This window comes from Mus musculus, chromosome 11 (genome assembly GCF_000001635.26).
Source record: "Mus musculus strain C57BL/6J chromosome 11, GRCm38.p6 C57BL/6J".
NCBI classification, from domain to species: domain Eukaryota; kingdom Metazoa; phylum Chordata; class Mammalia; order Rodentia; family Muridae; genus Mus; species Mus musculus.
In genome coordinates this window covers 77,654,969-77,674,996 of record NC_000077.6, presented here as the reverse complement: position 1 = coordinate 77,674,996, position 20,028 = coordinate 77,654,969, and the positions used below count along the sequence as shown (strand labels likewise).

The 20,028-nt window shown below is 43.6% G+C and overlaps 1 non-coding gene across 1 annotated transcript; it reads left to right on the top strand.

The window, feature by feature from the left end:
• The first annotated feature begins 16,289 nt into the window (after nt 1-16,289).
• Gm23132 lies at nt 16,290-16,421 on the top strand. Its single transcript, XR_003949929.1, has one exon. It is a non-coding gene; the product is annotated as a small nucleolar RNA SNORA17 (small nucleolar RNA).
• The last annotated feature ends 3,607 nt before the right edge of the window (nt 16,422-20,028 follow it).

Here is a 20,028-nt window from a genome sequence, read left to right as displayed (position 1 = left end):
TTTTTCGAGACAGGGTTTCTCTGTATATCCCTGGCTGTCCTGGAACTCACTCTGTAGACAAGGCTGGCCTTGAACTCAGAAATCCGCCTGCCTCTGCCTCCCAAGGGAATGCTGGGATTAAAGGCGTGCTCCACCACCACCCAGCTATAATTAATTTTTTAGGGGTGTGGGCAAGCAGATTGACTTTTGGTCCCAGCACTTAGGAAACAGATGGAGGCAGATAGATCTCTTTCAGCTCCAGGCCAGTTAGGGTTACACAGTGATACCCTATCTCAAAAACGATAAATCCAATACAATACAGTAAAAATGATTTTTTAAAGGTTTATTTATTTATTTATTTATTTTATATGAGTACACTGTCACTTTCTTCAGACACACCAAAAGAGGTCATCAGATCCCATTACAGATGGTTGTGAGCCACTATGTGGTTGCTGGGAATTGAACTCAGCACCTCTGGAAGAGCAGTCAGGGCTCTTAACCTCTGTGCCATCTCTCTAGCCCCAAATATAAACGATATTTAAAACTTAACTTTTTTTTTTAAATTTGCATGTATATGGAGAGGAGGATCCAGGGACAACTTGTAGGAATTTGTTTTAGTTCACCATGTATGTTCTAGGGATTGAACTCAGGTCATCAGGCTAGGACCAAGGTTCAGTTCCCAGGGTCCATATAGTGGCTCACAATCATCAGAAACTCAAATCCAGGGGGTCCAATGCCCTCTTCTGTCTTTTGTGGACAGTGTACACATGTGTCTTACTTGCTAACATAAAATTAATATATTTAATAAATTTTCAAAAAGAATTTTTTAAAGATTTATTTATTTACTATATGTAAGTACACTGTAGCTGTCTTCAGACACACCAGAAGACGGCATCAGATCTCATTACGGATAGCTGGGAACCACCATGTATGGTTACGGGGATTAGAACTCAGGACCTTCAGAAGAGCAGTCAGTACTCTTAACTGTTGAGCCATCTCTCCAACCCTCAAAAGAAATTAATGTTTTGGGGTTTGAAGTATTTTGTTGGGTTTTTGTTCATTGGGGTTTTTGGGTTTTTTTTTGGGGGGGGGGTGTTCCAGACAGTTTCTCTGTGTAGCTTTGGCTGACCTGGAACTCTAGTAGGCTAAAGCTCAGACTTTTATTTACATATCAATTTAGTCATTTACTCCAGGTTCCCTCCTAATTATCCTATGAATCAGCATTCTAGGAGCCCAGCCCCTTTTTTTGTTAACAAAAGAGCAAGCACCTTTTTCTGTTAACATTGCAAATGAGGGCTTCTGGAGAGTTGACTCAGAGGTTAGGAACTTTGTCTTCTTTTCCAGACAAGGGAAGTTCAATTCCCAGCAACCACATTGTAGCTCATAAATATCTCTAATGAGATCTGGTGCCCTCTTCTGGCGCACACGTGTACGTGCAGGCTGAATGCTGTATATACGTTAAATGAGTTCAGAGATTTGCCTGCCTTTGGAAGCATAGACAATAAGCAAGCTGGGTGGAAATCTCTCTTTGAGATCAGCATTCCTACCAAGCCTGAGAGACTGATCTCTCTCTGTCCCTGGTTGACCTTGAACTCAGGAATACACCTGCCTTTGAATCTTTCTGACAAGCTGGCTCACAGTGCAGCTGCCTCTATTCTTTTAGGTTCATGAAGCCCCCTCATACAATTCATATTGCATCCTTATATTTTGCATAGTTGAGAAATTATATATTTTTGAACTCAGGTTTTCAGAGTTCTTTTCCACAGCCTTAAGGGCCTTCCTGAAGGTTTCAGTGTTTATTATTTTTACTAAGGACATAGACACACCCTCACCTCCCAGGTTCCTGCTCTCTCTGATTATCTCGAGTCATTCATCTTGGCAAGGAGAACATTCCCTGATAACTTTGATGGGGAGACTATTTCCTGAAAGAGGGACGCGAAGTAAAAAATATTTTCTTTTTTTATACAAACAAGCCTCTCACCCAGCAACCATCAACACCTTGCCCTGCTGGCTTTATTCTGGGGTCAAGAACTGAGTCAGTCCATCCCTTGCACATGGCCATACAGGACTTGGCAACTGGCCTAGAAGTAACTATGTAAACCAGGCTGGGCTCTAACACATGGAAATCCATCTGACTCCTCTCCCTGGTATTAGGATTAAAAGTATGTGCCACCATGCCTGGCCAGAGCTACAAAATATTAAAAAAAAGAAACAAAAGAAAGAAAACTATATTCATACACAAGTATAAAATAAAGTACAACTTAGATCAAAGCCACTGTTGTACATTTTTTAAAAAATCATATGGCTGAAGAGATGGCTTAGGGTTTTAAAAACAGCTCCTGCTCCTCCAGGGGACCTGAGTTCCTTTGTTCTGGCACCCATGTTGGATGGCCTACACAGACTTACTGCCATAAATCTTTTAAAAAAAAATTATATCGCTTCTCTCCCTTTTGGCTAAGATTAAGTGTAAAAAAATTGTAAGTGACTCAATCATGAGTAACCTAACTGTATATCTTTTTTTTCAAAGATTTATTTATTTATTTTATGTAAGTATGCTGTAGCTGTCTTCAGACACTCCAGAAGAGGGAGTCAGATCTCGTTACAGATGGTTGTGAGCCACCATATGGTTGCTGGGATTTGAACTCTGGACCTTTGGAAGAGCAGTCGGGTGCTCTTACCCACTGAGCCATCTCACCAGCCCTATCTTTCTTATTTAAAGATTTATTTATTATTACATCTAAGTACACTGTAGCTGTCTTCAGACACACCAGAAGAGGGCATCGGATCTTGTGATCCTATGGTTGTGAGCCACCATGTGGAAGAGCAGTCAGTGTTCTTAACCACTGAGCCATCTCTCCAGCCCCCTAACTGTATATCTTAAAAATTCTACAGACAAACAGTTACATGTGTGTGCACACATGAACATGTGCAAGCATGTACCATGGTACACATGTGGAAATCAGAAGACAGCTCTGTAGAATTGGTTTTCTGGTTCTACTCTTAAATAGGTTTCAGGAATTGAATTTAGGTCATCAGGCTTTTAGGCTAATTGCTTTGCCTGGTGAGCCATCTGATGGGCTTCTCTACAGCCTTTTGTTGACGGCAGGTCTACCACTTATTGGATATTTACTTAATTTTCTTCCACCCATCTATCCATCCATTCAGCCGTGTAGGCATCTATTCAGATCTTGTGTTGTTTTTAGATCTTCTGCTATCTTACCCCTGACCTTTTGTTGTTGTTGTTTTGTTTTTCAAGACAGGGTTTCTCTGTGTAGCTCTGGCTGACCTGGAACTCGCTCTGTAGACCAAGCTGGCCTACCCCTGAACTTTTAAAGTTATTTAATCTTATGTTTATGGGTGCTTTTTTGTTTTTTATTTTATTTTACTATTTTAATTATGTGCATTGGGGTGGTATGTGCACATGAATGTAAGACCCACAAAGGTCCGAGGTGTGAGAGCCTCCTGGAACTGGGGTTACACGCAGTTGTAAGCTGCCTCGTGTGAATGCTGGGAATCAGACTCAGGTCCTCAGGAAGAGCAGTGTTTGCTTTTAAACACTGAATTTCTTCAGCTCTGGTCTTTTGTTTTTTAGTATATGTGGGTGTTTTGCCTACATATTTGTCTCTGTACTTCTTTATGCCTGGTGACCACAGAGGCCAGAAGAGAGCATCCGATCCCCTAAAACTGGAGCTGCTATGTAGGTGCTGGGAATGGAACTAGAACTTCTGCAAGAGAAGCAAGCTACACCACTGAGCCACCTTTCTTTCCAGGTGTCCTCCTCCTCCTCCTCTCTTTTATTTGGTGCTGGGAAGTCTTTGGTACGTGAAGTATACACTCTAGTGAGCTATGTTCCCAGTTATGTGGGTAGGCAATTTTAAAGGTAAGTGACAAATGGTTCTCCTGAGGGTACACCATTCCCACCTTCTCTTCCTCCTCCACACTGGTATGGCACTCCAGTACATTTTCTGGTTTTTCAAGACAGGGTTTCCCTGTTTAACAGTCCTGGCTCTCCGGGAACTCACCTTGTAGAACAGACTAGCCTCAAACTCACAGGGAAACAGCACTATTAGGAGGTATGACCTTGCTGGGCAGTGGTGGCACATGCCTTTAATTTCAGCACCTGGGAGGCAGAGGCAAGCAGATTTCTGAGTTTGAGGCCAGCCTGGTCTACAGAGTGAGTTCCAGAACAGCCAGGGCTACACAGAGAAACCCTGTCTCAAAAAACCAAAAACCAACCAACCAAACAAACAAACAAAGGAGGTATGACCTTATTGCAGGAGATGTAGCCTTGTTGGAGGAAGTCTATCACACTCTTCCTAGCTGCCTGAAGGATAGTCCTCTCCTGGATGCCTTCAGACCGAGAAGTAGAACTCTCAGCCCCTTGTTCAGCACCATGTCTGCCTGCATGCTGCCAGGCTTCAAGCTATGACGATAATGGATTGAACCTCAGAAACTGTAAGCCAGCCCCAATTAAAGGTTAGCCTTTATAAGAGTTGCCTAGGAGGCCGGGCGTGGTGGCCCACGCCTTTAATCCCAGCACTCTGGAGGCAGAGGCAGGCAGATTTCTGAGTTCAAGGCCAGCCTGGTCTACAAAGTGAGTTCCAGGACAGCCAGGGCTATACAGAGAAACCCTATCTAGAAAAACCAAAAAAAAAAAAAAAAAAAAAAAAAAAGAGTTGCCTAGGAGCAGGGCCTGGTGGCTCACACCTTTAATCACAGCACTCGATAGGCAGAGGCAGGTGGATTTCTGAGTTCGAGGCCTGCCTGGTCTACAAAGTGAGTTCTAGGACAGCCAGAGAAACTCTGTCTCGAACCCCCCCCCCCAAAAAAAAGAGTTGCCTAGGTCATGGTGTCTCTTCAAGGCAATGGAAACCCTAAGACAACTACTCCAGGGCAAATTCTTTTTTTTTTTTTTAGATATTATTATTATTATTATTATATGTAAGTACACTGTAGCTGTCCTCAGATACTCCAGAAGATGGCATCAGATTTTGTTATGGATGGTTGTGAGCCACCATGTGGTTGCTGGGATTTGAACTCAGGACCTTCAGAGGAGCAGTTGGCACTCTTAACCACTGAGCCATCTTGCCAGCCCCTCAAGGGCAAATTCTTAAAAAAAAAAAAAAAATGGTTGCTCATCAAAGGCCAAGTATACACACTAATCTGCCTTTTATTCTTTGACAGTTAATTCAGGTCATTTTAAGCAATATTACCCTCTCTTAACCCTCCACAGCTCACAATGTGAGGTGTGTGTGTGTGTGTGTGTGTATCCCAATGAGTTTATCTAAGGTTGCTTGAATGAGCATGTGTAGATAGTTAGGTCTCTAATATTAATATGACTGATTACCAGTCCTTAAAGAATCAGTAAATATTTCCAGATGTGGTGGTGCATGTCTTTAATGCCAGTACTCAGAGACGGGGACAGGAAGATCTCTTAATTCAAGGGCAGCCTGGTTTACAGATCTAGTCCTAGGACAGCCAGGGTTTCACAGAGAAACCCTATCTTGAAGAGCAAACAAACAGAACAAAAAGAACTGCCTAGTCCATGCAGAAGAGATGACTCAGCATAAGAGTCATCTCTTATGCTGGAACTTGGGTCCTCTGCAAGAGTAGAGTTAAGTACTGCTCTTGCAGAGGACCCAAGTTCCATTCCCAGCACCCGTGTTGGGTGACTGACAAAGCACCATAACTCCAGCTCCAAGGGATCTAACACCTCTGGGCTTCTCAGGCACTCGTTCTCAATGTCCATAAAGTATACATGCACACAATTTAAAATAATAAAAACTAATTTTTGTTTGTTTTTCAAGACAGGATTTCTCTGTGTAGACCAAGCTGTGCTAGAACTCAGAACCAGGCCTCAAACTCACAGAGATCTGCCTACCTCTGCCTCCTGAGTGCTGGGATGAAAGGCAGGTGCCTATACATGAGATATGTTCTACTAGCCGGGCTGTCTTGTCTAGCCTCAGTGGGAGAGGAAGCTCCTAGGCTGGCAGAGACTTGAAATATCAAGATGTGTGTGTAGGGGGTAGGGCATACCCAGGGAGACCCCTACCTTCTCAGAGAAGGGGAGGGGGAATGGGGAAAGGATTGTGGGAGGAGGTGACCGAGAAGAGAGCAATGAACAGGATGTAAAGTGAGTAAGTTTAAAGGAAAAAAAAAAAGTCATGTAACCACCACTCAGCAAAACCAATATTGTTCTGAAGTTCACAGTGAAATTACAAGACTGAATAATGAAAAAACTCAGAACCTGGCATTAACATCATGAAGGGACATAGACATTTACCCAGGCAAGGGACATAGACATTTACCCAGGCACTGCCTTAGCAGTCGAGAGCACAAGCCCGGCAGTGGTGGCACACGCCTTTAGTCCCAGCACTTGGGAGGCAGAATCAGGCTGAGTTCTGAGTTCGAAGCCAGCCTGGTCTACAGAGTGGGTTCCAGGACAGCCAGGGCTACACAGAGAACAGGGAAACCCTGTCTTGAAAACTAACAAACAAACAAACAAACAAACAAAAAAAAGTAATCAAGAACCCAAGTTTATCAAGTTCTTAGCATGAGTTATCAGTTATACATGGTGGTTTAAACTGCTAAATTACAGCATTAGGGAAGCTGATGCAGGGGGATTGCCATAGTTCTAGAATAGCCTAGACTACAAGTGTGAAACCCTATCTCAAAGAACAAAAAGCTGGCCTGGAGAGAGACAACTCAGCAGTTAAGAGCACTGGCTGTTCTTCCAAAGGGCCTGGGTTCAATTCCCAGCACTTACATGGCAGCTCACAACTGTTTGTAATCCCAGTTCCAGGGGATCCAGTGCCCTCTTCTAGGGTCCATAGGCAAAGCATGCATGTGGTGCACAGACATACATATAGTCAAAACACCCATACACATAAAAATAAATAAGTAAGTAAAATAAGCATCCCTTAGCCTCCGGATAAACACGGCATCAACTTCCTCTGTAAACTGCGTTTTTCTCTCAGTTGCCTTTAATGCCATAAAACTGACTCTTTCCTGCTTTCTTTACATTCCCAAGCGACCCCACTTATCTCTAAGGGGTTTTGTTGTTTGGAGACCTGCTCGGACTGTGTGGTTTAGGCTGACCTTGAACTGGGCTTTAGGGAAGCATCTGCCTCAGTCTTCTGATTCCAAGGCTAAAATATCTCTGAAAGCCTTCACTCCTAACTTGCGTTTCCATGTTCACTAAACTCCACACTCACAACTGGATTTTGTTGTTGTGTGTTGTTGTTGTTGGTTTTGGGTTTTCCGAGACAGGGTTTCTCTGTAGCCCTGGCTGTCCTGGAACTCACTCTGTAGACCAGGCTGGCCTCGAACTCAGAAATCTGCCTGCCTCTGCCTCCCGAATGCTGGGATTAAAGCTGTGTGCCACCACTGCCCGGCTGTTTTTGATTTTTTTTTTTTTTTTTTTTTAGTAGGGTCTCACACTATAGCTCAGATCAGACTGGAACCCTTGACAATCCCCTGCCTCTGCCTCCTGAGTGGTGGGATTACAGGTCTGCACCACCATGTCCCGTATCACAGGTTCACACTTGAGATAGTTTCTTAGCTACCTCATAGCTATTTCAAATTTACCATGTCCAAAACCAAAGGGTCCATGATGATAATATCTCATCAACATGACTGCCTAGAACAGGAGCTGCTATGTATATACATATATGTACTTAACAATACCTTATTTACATGGGACCATGAATTTGAAAGAAAGCAAGGAGGGGCATATGGGAGGGCATGGTGGGAGGACAGGGAACAGACAATTGTGTAATTATAATCCCAGAAAATTTAAAAACTATTTGGTTGTTTGTTGGGAGCTATTAAGACAACTCTTGATCTCTGAATTGGGCCTCTCCCCCTGAGAAGAAAAGGGGGTCAAAAGCGGGCCACCAACACATGGATTCCTAGAACCATAGGATGTTCCAGCCCTAGGTCAACACCGATGTCTTGACCACACCCTGATACCACCAAGTTCCTGCTTCCCCGTTTAGCAGCCAAAAGAAAGAATTTCTATTGCCCCCCCCTCCCATAAGTACTTCTCCTTTTGTTTGTATTGACCCACCCCTCCGGCTGATAAGTGTCTGTACTTCCCCTTTTGCTTGTGCATTTAAGCCTTGGACCATTCTCAATACATTGGGGTCTTGATACAACTTCAGAACGGTTTCCGTGTCATTACTAGTACAAGACCCTCATCTCTCTCTACCCCCCATTTGGTTATTAGGAGGAGGTCCCCTCGAGATCCTCGAATAACTGGACCTGCTAGATGGGTCAGTTGTTTCTCCCTAATCTCTCTTCACAATTATTCCTCTTCTGAAGTGATGCGGTCTTTGCTGAAGTGACTTAACCCTGAATCCCAGGAGTCATCCCTGGTCCTCCTTTCTCTGACCCACCCCTGACCAGGTTCTTTGTCTTTGCATCTAAAGATATTCTAACCACATTCATTCCTTCTATCTTTACTTCCTTTAGACCTAGGCTCTGATCTCTGGACATCCATTCATAACTCCCTCACTGTTCTTCACAAAAGAGATGGCATAATCTTAAAATATAAGTCCGCAGCTGCACATGTAACTCGGTGTTAGATTTCTTCCCTGATGTTAGTTCGGTTTCTGTCTTCTAATAAAACACTGAAAATAAACCAACTTGGATGACAAAAGGAGGTTATTGCCTTACAGGTCACAGTCCATCCTTGAGAGAAACCAGGGCAGGAGCTCAAGGCAGGAACCAGGAGGCAGGAACTGAAGCAGAGACCACAGAGGAATGCTGCTTACTGGCTTGCTACCCTGGCTTGGTAAACTACCCTGCTGCTTATGCACCCCAGGACGACTTACCAAAGGATGGTACCATTCACAAAGGGCAGAGCCCTCCTACACAAATTAGCCCTCAGGAAAATGCCCCAAGATGTGCCCACAAGTCTGTCTAATGGAGGCAATTCCTCAATTAAGAATTTCTCAGCCGGGCGTGGTGGCGCACGCCTTTAATCCCAGCACTCGGGAGGCAGAGACAGGTGGATTTCTGAGTTCCAGGCCAGCCTGATCTACAAAGTGAGCTCCAGGACAGCCAGGGCTATACAGAGAAACCCTGTCTCGAAAAAACAAACAATACCTAATAAAAAATGGAAAAAAAAAAAAAGAAAAAACAAACAAAAAACAAACAAAAAACAAACAAAAAAAAAGAATTTCTCTTTCAGGGTGTGTCTAGGTTTGTGTCAAGTTGAGTAAGAAAAAATTTCAACACATTTAGCATCTGTGAGACCCTGGGTCCACTTCCTAGTGGCACCAAAATTCTATTTACCTATTTATTCATTAATAAATCAAATCATGGCCTGGCAAGATGGCTTAGCTGGTAAGAGTACTGACGGCTCTTCCGAAGGTCCTGAGTTCAAATCCCAGCAACCACGTGGTGGCTCACAACCACTCTCAATAAGATCTTACACGCCCCCTTCTGGTGCATCTGAAAACAGCTACAGTGTACTTATGTACAATAATAAATAAATCTTTGGGTCGGAGTGAGCAGGGACTGAGGAAGTGGGGTTGACTGGAGCAAGCAGATGTCCTAAAATTCAATTCCCAACAACCAAATGAAGGCTCACAACCATCTATACAGCTACAGTGTGCTCACATACATAAAATAAGTAAATAAATCTTTTTTAAAAAAATCAAACCGAGCCGTGTGTGGTGGCGCACGCCTTTAATCCCAGCACTCAGGAGGCAGAGGCAGGCAGATTTCTGAGTTCGAGGCCAGCCTGATCTACAAAGTGAGTTCCAGGACAGCCAGGGCTACACAGAGAAACCCTGTCTGGAAAAACCAAAGTCTTCTTCGGCACAAGTCAAGAAACAGTGCAATCTATTTGTGAAATATTATCCTAAGGATTGACTTAAACATCACAACATTGTACAGAAGGAAGAAACTCATTCCTTCATTGTATGCTCATCACTTTGAAATAAAGAGCTGTCTGCTTTTTACAGGCATTTGATTCCCAGCACCTACATCAGGTGCTTTGGCCTCCGGAAGCACTGTACTCACATATGCACATTCTCACCCTCACCCTACTCTACGCCATACATATAGTTAAAAAGAAGTAAATACTCGCCAAGCGTGGTGGCACACGCCTTTGATCCCAGCACTTTGGAGGCATAGGCAGGCAGATTTCTGAGTTCGAGGCCAGCCTGGTCTACAGAGTGAGTTTCAGGACAGCCAGGGCTATACAGAGGAACCCTGTCTCAAAAAACCAAAAAAAAAAAAAAAAGAAAAAAAAGAAAGAAAGAAAGAAAGAAAGAAAAAAAGAAAGAAAGGAAGAAAGAAAGAAGTACTCTGTGTAGCTGGGGTGGCAAGGTAATAAAGAAATGACAGGAATGCTGGGATTGGAGAGGCTGCAGCCCCCTGGGAGCTCAGCATGTTTATTATATACATTTGAACAAGGAGATGGCTTTATTGCATAAGGGTGAATAAGGAGGCAGGATTATTACATATAGATAAGCAAGGAGGCAAGGTTTCTCTGTGTAGTCTTGGCTGTCCTGGAACTCACTCTGTAGACCAGGCTGGCCTCGAACTCAGAAATGCACCTGCCTCTGCCTCCCAAGTGCTGGGATTAAAGGTGTGCACCACCATGCCCGGCTGAGGGAAGGTTATTATACACAACTGAATGAGAAGGATAGTTTAGCTAATCTCAGCTGGGAGGCAATCTCCAGGCCACTATAGGATGGGAAGAAAGCTATGGTAGATGTGATGGTGTCATCAACGTCTGCACTCAGACCTGAGACGGGTTTTGCAATCCCTCTGAGTCTCAACCAGATCAGGTTGTGAAACTCACGGGGCTAAGGCATTGGTCCTCAACACGGCCGTGCCTTTGTCAAACAATACACATTCTCTCAGGACTTCTCTCCATTCTTTTTAAAAATAAATCAAATCGTACCGTACAGAAAGGGTTAATAGGTTGAGCCTAGAAAGTTTTTCCTAGGCAATAAGATGCTTCCTTTAAAATTCTGAGATACCCGTACGGATGTTTCTCGTTGCACACTGCAAATCATCCTACAAAAATAGACAACATCTGCTGCCTATGCTGGCCAGAAGTACAAAAGCTGTTTACGACACCATCATTAACCTACTCAGAGGCCTTTATTCCCATGAATAGGGAACACAGATTAATCAGATAAACCTGGCATAGTAACTTGGCCTAATGGGAAAGCAGGACTCCATTCACCACTGTCGAATCTTATGCAATACAACAGGGTCCAAAGCTAGGGTTGTCCAGCTGTACTGCAGAACCACTTTGCATATGAGCTTCCCGGCATCAGCTTTCATTTGGTATTTCTCCAGAAGACACTTTATGAACCAGGTTGGATATACCCAAAGCTCCAATAGCACTCAGACAATAACCAAGAGACTTCAGCTTTTTTTTAGTGCGTATTTTACCAGTTCAGAGAGCTTCCATTAGCCGGGCAGTGGTGGCGCACACCTTTTTTTTTTTTTTTTTTTTGATTTATTTATTTATTATATGTAAGTACACTGTAGCTGTCTTCAGACACACCAGAAGAGGGCGTCAGATTTCGTTACAGATGGTTGTGAGCCACCATGTGGTTTGCTGGGATTTGAACTCTGGACCTTTGGAAGAGCAGTCCGGTGCTCTTACCCACTGAGCCATCTCACCAGCGCCCCCCCCCCCCCTCCCCGGCGCACACCTTTAATCCCAGCACTTGGGAGGCAGAGGCAGGCAGATTTCTGAGTTCAGGGCCAGCCTGGTCTACAGAGTGAGTTCCAGGACAGTCAGGGTTATACAGAGAAACACTGTCTTGAAAACAAACAAACAAACAAAAACAGAGAGCTTCCATTAAGTGTGTGTGTGTCTACACAGAGAGAGAGAGAGACACACACACACACACCCATTTCTCTGCCACACAATGACATAATAAGATCTGAGATTATAGAACATAAAGTTTAAATGGTTTGTTTCAAGCCACAGTAAAATTACATATCACCATCACACTCCCCTCTTCCCACTCTCATTACGGTATGAAGCTTCCCAAGAGATTTGAGACCTTTTCTGAAAAAACATAAAACTACATATAATTATGAGTCTGGAACACTTTTTTCTAACCTTCTTACCATAGGAAAAAATGTTAGTATGTAGTTTTTAAAATAAGAAGTCTTTGTGGGACAGGCTTCTAAACTGACTCATTCCTAAGTTCACATTGAAATGATCAAAGGACTAAAAATAGAGGGAAAACCTCTCATATGCCAGAGAGTTTGAGGAATTTCTGCTAGAATGTAGAAGGGCCCAGTTGGAAGGAGGGATTGGGTCAAGATTCCACTTCTATAATATATTTCGGCATCTTGGGCCAGCAAGATGGCTCAGCTGGTGAGTAAGGACGCTTGTGCCAAACCTGAAACAGCCAGAGTTCAATCCCTGAGAAACACGGGTGGAAGGAAAGATCTGTCACCTGTATGTCTTCATCTGATCTCATTCTTGTATGTGCACGTGGGCACACATGCAAATACAGGGTCTATGTTTTTTTCTTTGAAAAAATATTACCATCTTGATAGGGTCATACAAACAACGTTTTAGTCAGGACAGAAGGCAGGGTGGGGACAGAGGGAAGTAGGGTTCTGCCCCTCCTTCAGTCCAACACCTAATTGACCCCCCACAATTTTTGTTTTGTTTTGTTTTTGTTTTTCAAGACATGGTTTCTCTGTGTAGTCCTGGCTGTCCTGAAACTCACTCTCTAGACCAGAGTACCCTTGATCTCATAGAGATCTGCCTGCCTACCTCTGCCTCCCCAGTGTTGGGAGTAAAGGTATGCAATACCACCCCCTCAGCAGACCCAATGTAATTTCTATTTTAGTATTTATGCAGATCTGTCTCTTGATGTTAAGATAAACAAATGGAGAAAAATCTTGGGGCATCAACAGGTGCTATAGTTTTTAAGACTAAGATTCCTTTGAAAAATCAGAATAAACATATGGTTGATGTGAAAAACAGATTAAGAACCTATCCTTAGCCAGGCGTGGTGGTGCACGCCTTTAATCCCAGCACTTGGGAGGCAGAGGCATAGGCAGACGGATTTCTGAGTTCAAGGCTAGCCTGGTCTACAGAGTGAGTTCTAGGACAACCAGGACTACACAGAGAAACCCTGTCTGAAAAAAACAAAAACAAAAACAAAAACAAAAACAAAAACAAAACAAAAGAACATATCATCAGGGAAAAAAATATAAGCATTTTTATTCCCTAATTATGTAACTCCAGTATCCAATATAGTACCTGGTTCAGAGCCATTGCCCAATGATAGCTATTGAATGAATGGAATAGGCACATCAGAAGACAGCATGAACGTAGTAGCAATAATCAATACTATTCCTAAGACATGTCTGCTGATTAGTGAATAAAAATAAATCAACATTCAGACTTAACCAAGTGACTTTTTTTCAATTTTTTATTAGATATGTTCTTCATTTACATTTCAAATGCTATCTTGAAAGTTTCCTATACCCCCCCCCACCCTTTCCCTGCTCCCCTACCCACCCACTCCCACTTCTTAGCCCTGGTGTTCCCCTGTACTGGGGCATATAAAGTTTGCAAGACCAAGGGGCCTCCCTTCCCAATGATGGCCAACTAGGCCATCTTCTGCTACATATGCAGCTAGAGACAGGAGCTCTGGGGGGTATTGGTTAGTTCATATTGTTGTTCCACCTATAGGGTTGCAGACCCCTTCAGCTCCTTGGGTACTTTCTCTAGCTCCTCCATTGGGGGCAACCAAGCGACATTTTAAAAATACATCACAGATAAAGAAAATCACCTTCAAGAGTATAAACAAGGAAAGAGTTAAAAAAAATAAAGATTGGATTCTCTCCAAGGAATGGAATTCTGCCAGCTGACCACAGAACTCTTCTGCAACTCTGTGAAAACCAATATTTGAGAGGTAGAGGAGGTTCATGAGTTCAGGGCTACATGAGACCATCCCCCCTCCCAAAATAAAAATAAAAAAATTAAACTGGGTAGTGTGGTGCACGCCTGTAATCCCAGCACTGGGAAGGCAGAGGCAGGCAGATCTCTCAGGAGTTTGAGGCCAGCCTGGTTCAATTCCCAACACTCACGTGGCAGCTCACAACTGTCTGCAACTCCAGATCCAGAGGATACAACACCCTCACACAGACATGCATGTAGGCCAAACACCAAATGTACATTAAAAATAAATAAATAAGAGGCTGGAGAGATGGCTCAGTGGTTAAGAGCACTGACTGCTCTTCCAAAGGTCCTGAGTTCAATTCCCAGCAACCACATGGTGGCTCACAACCATCTGTAATGAGATCGGATGCCTTTTTCTGGTGTGTGTCTGAAGACAGCTACAGTATAAATAAGAAAATATTAAAATAAATAAATTATATATGTGTGTATATACATATACATATATTAGAGAGTGTACCCGTATAACACAATACTACAATACTTGACATGAGGGAGTTTAGAAGTAAAGCTACATGTGCACCCTACATCTAACATTCACCAATTATACAGCTTTGGCAAATACATTATACTCAGCCTCAGGGTACTCAGTTGTCAATGGAAAATGATGACCTCATCTTACACAACTATATCCATAGAATTACACGAGGTGTGATGGGGAGATAAAGAATAAATTAAGGTGCCTGCCATACGATATGGATGCTAAGGGCACATATGTGTGCATGTAACTTATAAAAACGTGTACCTACTGCACACATACAGAAACAAGGCTGAGAGAAACGAAATCAAAGTGTTAGGAATGGGCCTGAGAAGTGGAGCTGGGCTGTAAGGCCAGCCCTTGGCAGAGAGAGGCAGGAAGACTGTAACTGGGAGTTGGAAGCCACCCTGGGTTACAAAATGCGACCTTGCCTCAATAAGAAATAAGAACAAAAATAAATAACAACAGAAGTTCAAGGTTCTAGGAGTGTCTAACTCTGGGTGGTGGAACTTTTAAGTTTTTGTTTGTTTGTTTGTTTGTTTTCTTTATACCTTCTTGTATCTCCTTCATATTTCCTATGTTCTCCATAATTTCTACAGCAAGCATGTTTACTTTTATAGTTTTTATAGTTAGAAAAAGATGTCAGTGCTTGGTATGGTCGTGCAGGTCTGAAATCTCAGCGCTCAGGAAGGTAGAGCGGGTTACAGTGAGTCTGCTACATAAAAAGTTTGTCAGAAAACAAGTCATTCCATAAAATATGTAATAACAAGGTTTACAGCAAAACCAGAAAGAATCTAAATATTCCAATGCTATGCTCATTCTTGGATTCCCAAAGTGCACAAAACTATCTACAAAAGCAGCAGTATCTCATATAGCTCGAGTCCAGTTTTAGCTAAACAAAACAAATGTCTTTTTCCTTTGAATAGTGAATGCCTTGGAGTTCCTCCAGGATAATATTGAATTATTCACAGTGAATAGTGAATGCTTGGAGTTACTCCAAAATAGTATGAAATCAACTTTATTTCAGCAAGAACTCCAAAACCTGAAACCCTGTAAATTCAGTCTTAGTACATGTTGTGTTCTTTCAAAATTAATCTTCTAATTTGGTACTGCAAGATGGAAGGCATTTAACAGACACCCCCTGGGGGAGAAGGAGGTTCTAAGAGGGGTAGGGATGCTGAAAGCCTGTGTGAGAAACCAGGGTGCAGCTTGGTGATAAAATGTGTACCAGGCCCTGACTTCAATCCCCCAAGGAAAAAGTGAGCAATACCAACCATCAGGATATTACAGCTAGTAACAACTATTTCCACCCCAAACTACTTTTTACTGGAAAAGTGATCAGCAACATTTCGCTCATTCATTTTCTCCTTCAATCAGTATTTAACACCCTGTTATACATATACATATACATATACATATACATATACATATACATATACATATACATATACATATACATATACATATACATACACATACACATACACATACACATACACATACACATACACATATACATATATTTATTGGATTTATTAATATATATGATTTATTGGAATGGTTTTCAGGCTGTGGTCCAGCTAGTCCAACAATGATTTCTACCAACAGAAGGTCTAAGAATTCAGTAGTTCGTTCAGTCTATGTATGAGGCTGGATGTCTCAGCTGATCTTCAATATATGTCAGAATCCCAAAGCAGTAGGCTCTAATGCCAGTGAAGGAGTGGACTGACCAGTGAGAAGGAGAGCAAGCAGGCAGAGAGGGCAAGCTTCCTTCTTCCATTGTGTTTACTTGGGCTGCCACCAGAAGGTGTAGCCCAGATTTAAGGTGGATCTTCCCACCTCTAAAGATCCAAATTAAAAGTGGGTCTTCCTGCCCCTAGAGGGGTTGCAGGTGTGCCTGCTGTGTCACGTGTGCATTAGTAGGTGGCAAAGAGGAGAGAGGTTATGTCTCTGCCCAGTGTTCTGACCTGTGAACATCTGAATGACTAGTAGCCTAACATTCCCTGAAAAAAGAGAGCCTGAGATAACCACCAGCCTGGTGCTGCGCAGGTCCAGATGGGTTCCCAGGGTGAGGAGTAAGCTGGAGATTAGAAGAAGACTACCAGCTCTCAGTGGGAGTGAGCCCGAGACAGATGAACCTTGCCTTGGGGTCAGAAAGGGAGCTAGCCTGAAATGACCACCAGTCCAGTGCTTTACAGGCCTGGGGGTGCAGTGCAGACCATACCTGAGATGACCCCTGCCCAGTGCCATAATGCATGAGCAGCAAAGCACTCCTGATATCACTCCCAAGACAACCCCAGACACTCAGAGATGCCAGGTGCCACTAAGAGGAGCAAGGGAGTAGTGGAGAAATGACAGAGAAAGAGAAGCAGAAGGATGTAAACACAATGAAGAGAGGCAGAACTGCAGACTCAGGGGCAATGAGGAACAGCCTGATGCGAGAAGCTGGTGATGCCACCTGGGACCATGGTAGGGCCCTGGCCTTAGCTGCCACCAGGAGCCATATCTGGATCAGTGGTCCTGCAGCAGCAGAGATCTGTTATTTCCAAAGACCAGGCAGACATCCCTGGTTTGGGGTGCTGCCCCAGGATGTATTGATGTCTGAGGGTTGTACAAACTGGCTCCGGCCTCTCACCTGGGCTTGGTGGGAGACCTGGCCCTGGGGTCATGAGGATAAGAGAGCTGTCCCTGCTCCTCCCCTGCTGCAGCCCTTGGGAGAGCAGGCCTTGCACCTCCAGTGGGCAGCACAGTAGAGCTGGTCCTAGATCTGCGGGTTGCAAGTGAGCTGGCCCTGAGGGTGTGAGTAAGGGAGAGCTGGCCCTGCTTCTTGTCTGTTGTGCGGTGGTGGGATAGGTGGTAGGATAACACCTCCTCTCCCTCATCCCTTGCCACCTATGGCAAGCAGGAGAGCTGCACCCCTCCCCGAGGTCATGAGAGTAGGAGAACTGGCCATGTACCTCACCAGCTGCAACACTTGGGAGAGTGGGCCCAGTATCTCACTTGGCAGTAGGCTAGAGCTGGTTGCTAGTTGCAGGGTTTCTGGTGAACCGGCCTGGAGGGCAAGAGGTCGGGAGAGCAGGCTGACTAACTCAGATGCCTCTCAGGCCCAGACCCAGGACCTTGAGTTGACCTCCACCCCAACATCTACCCCATCAATGAACTACTGGAGTGCATAAAAGGGCTAGATAGCCCTACTGATCCAAAACTACTGGATTTCAATAACACAGGGCAACAACAGGATATCTGAGAGGAATCCCAATCAGGTTCCAGTATTGAGAGAGTAGCAGAAGCCAGAGGCCTCATATCACACCAAGAAGTCATTGCAATGAACAGTTGCAAGCAAAGAAGTGTGAACAAAAGGGTATAATTTGGGAGGCATACATACTACAGCTTCCACAAGATATTTTTTTTCTCTGTTGGGGAGGAGGTTGCAATGGTGGAGGGTGGGTACAAGGGGAAAGGAAATGAATGGAATTGGGTGCAAGATATGAAGTTTATAAGGAGCCAATAAAAAGTTTAAAAAAGAAGTGGATCTACCCTGGGACCAGGGAGATGGGCCAGGTGTTCAGAGCACTGGCTGCTCTTCCAGAGGACCTGGATTCAATTCCCAACACCCACATGGCAGTTCACAACTGTCTGTCACTTCAGTTCTCTAGGATCCAACACCCTCACCCAGATATGCATGCAGATAAAACACCAACGCACATAAAATAAAAATAAATCATTAAAAAAAATTCAGTCTTGGGGACTGGAGAGATGATGGCTCAGGGTTAAGAGCCATCTGACTGCTCTTCCAGAGGTTCTGAGCTCAATTCCCAGTAACCACATGGTGGCTTTTAACCATCTGCAATGGGATCTGATGCCCTCTTCTGGTGTGTCTGAAGACAACAACAGTGTACTCACATATATAAAATAAATAAATAAAATTTTTTAAAAGTTTATCTTTCAGCTATGAGTTCCTATAAAATAAAAAATAAATAAAAGTGGGTTTTCCCATTTCAAATGATTTAATTAGGAAAAACACCCCTGGATCCGGAAAGATGGCTCAGTGGTTAAGAGCACTGGCTGCTCTTTCAGAGGTTCTGAGTTCAATTCCCAGCAACCACCAACCACATGGTAGCTCACAACCATCTGTAATGAGATCTGATGCCCTCTTCTGGTGTGTCTGAAGGTCACAAACATAAAATGAATAAATAAATCTTTTAACAATCAATTCACACATAGGGAGAGAGAGAGGGAGAAAGAGAGAGAATGAGATCAAATTTTTTTTGTCTTTTGTTTTTTGTTTTTCGAGACAGGGTTTCTCTGTATAGCCCTGGCTGTCCTGGAACTCACTTTGTAGACCAGGCTGGCCTTGAACTCAGAAATCCGCCTGCCTCTGCCTCCCAAGTGCTGGAATTAAAGGCGTGCGCCACCACACCCGGCTATGAGATCAAAATTTACAGAAAAAAAAAAAACCCAGAAACATCCCTACATTCCCACAAGTGTACTTAAACACTTAGGTTAATTCTAGATCTATTAAGCTGACAACCAAGAATAGCCATCACAATGATATCTCTCTCCTCCTCCCCTCCTCTCTCTGTGGTTAAATGTTGTAAACTGGAACCCCAACAGGTAAAAATTAGGGGAAAGGTGCCCAGAGTGACTAACCCCAGCACTTGGGAGATGGAAGCAGGAAGATCAGGAGTTCAAGGTCTTTCTGGGCCCTGAAATATGAGATCTTGTCTTGAAAATAAATAAATAAATAAATAAATAAAATTAGAGGAACAGGCTGAGAATGTTAGCTTAATAATAGGGCACTGTCTAGCATGTGCAAGACCCTACACACACACACACACACACACACACACACACACACACTCAGAGAGAGAGAAAGAGAGAATGGATTTGCTTCTTAAACCTTTTGTAAAACTTCCTGTCAGGCGTGGTGGTGCACGCCTTTAATGCCAGCACTCAGGAGGCAGAGGCAGGCAGATTTCTGAGTTCGAGGCCAGCCTGGTCTACAGAGTGAGTTCCAGGACAGCCAGGGCTATACAGAGAAACCAAAAAACCAGGCTGGAGACATGGCTCAGTGGTTAAGAGTACTGACTACTGTTCCAGAGGTCCTGAGTTCAATTCCCAGCAACCACATGGTGGCTCACAACCATCTATAATGGGATCCGATGCCCTCTTCTGGTGTGTCTGAAGACAGTGACAGTGTATTCACATATATGAGATAAATAAATTCTTTAAAAAAGAAAAAACAAAAAACCAAACCAAAACAAAACAACAACAACAACAAAAAGCTTCATTCTGCCAGGCAGCAGTGTCTCACACTTTTAGTCCCAGCACCCATGACTTTGAGGTTTGAGATCAACCTGGTTTACAGAGAGAGTTTGAGGACAGCCAGAGCTACACAGAGAAACCCTGTCTCTCTCTCTCTCTCTCAAACACACACACACCCACGCACACACAAAATCATTCTATTTCATCTACAAAATACTTGCCCTTTTAATGATGTGACATAACATGTATGTAGATAATTAACAAAACATGACATACCTACCAGTAAAATGTGTGTTCTGAGGAACAGTGGGAAGTCCACAGCATCAGGGAAGGGAAGAAAATG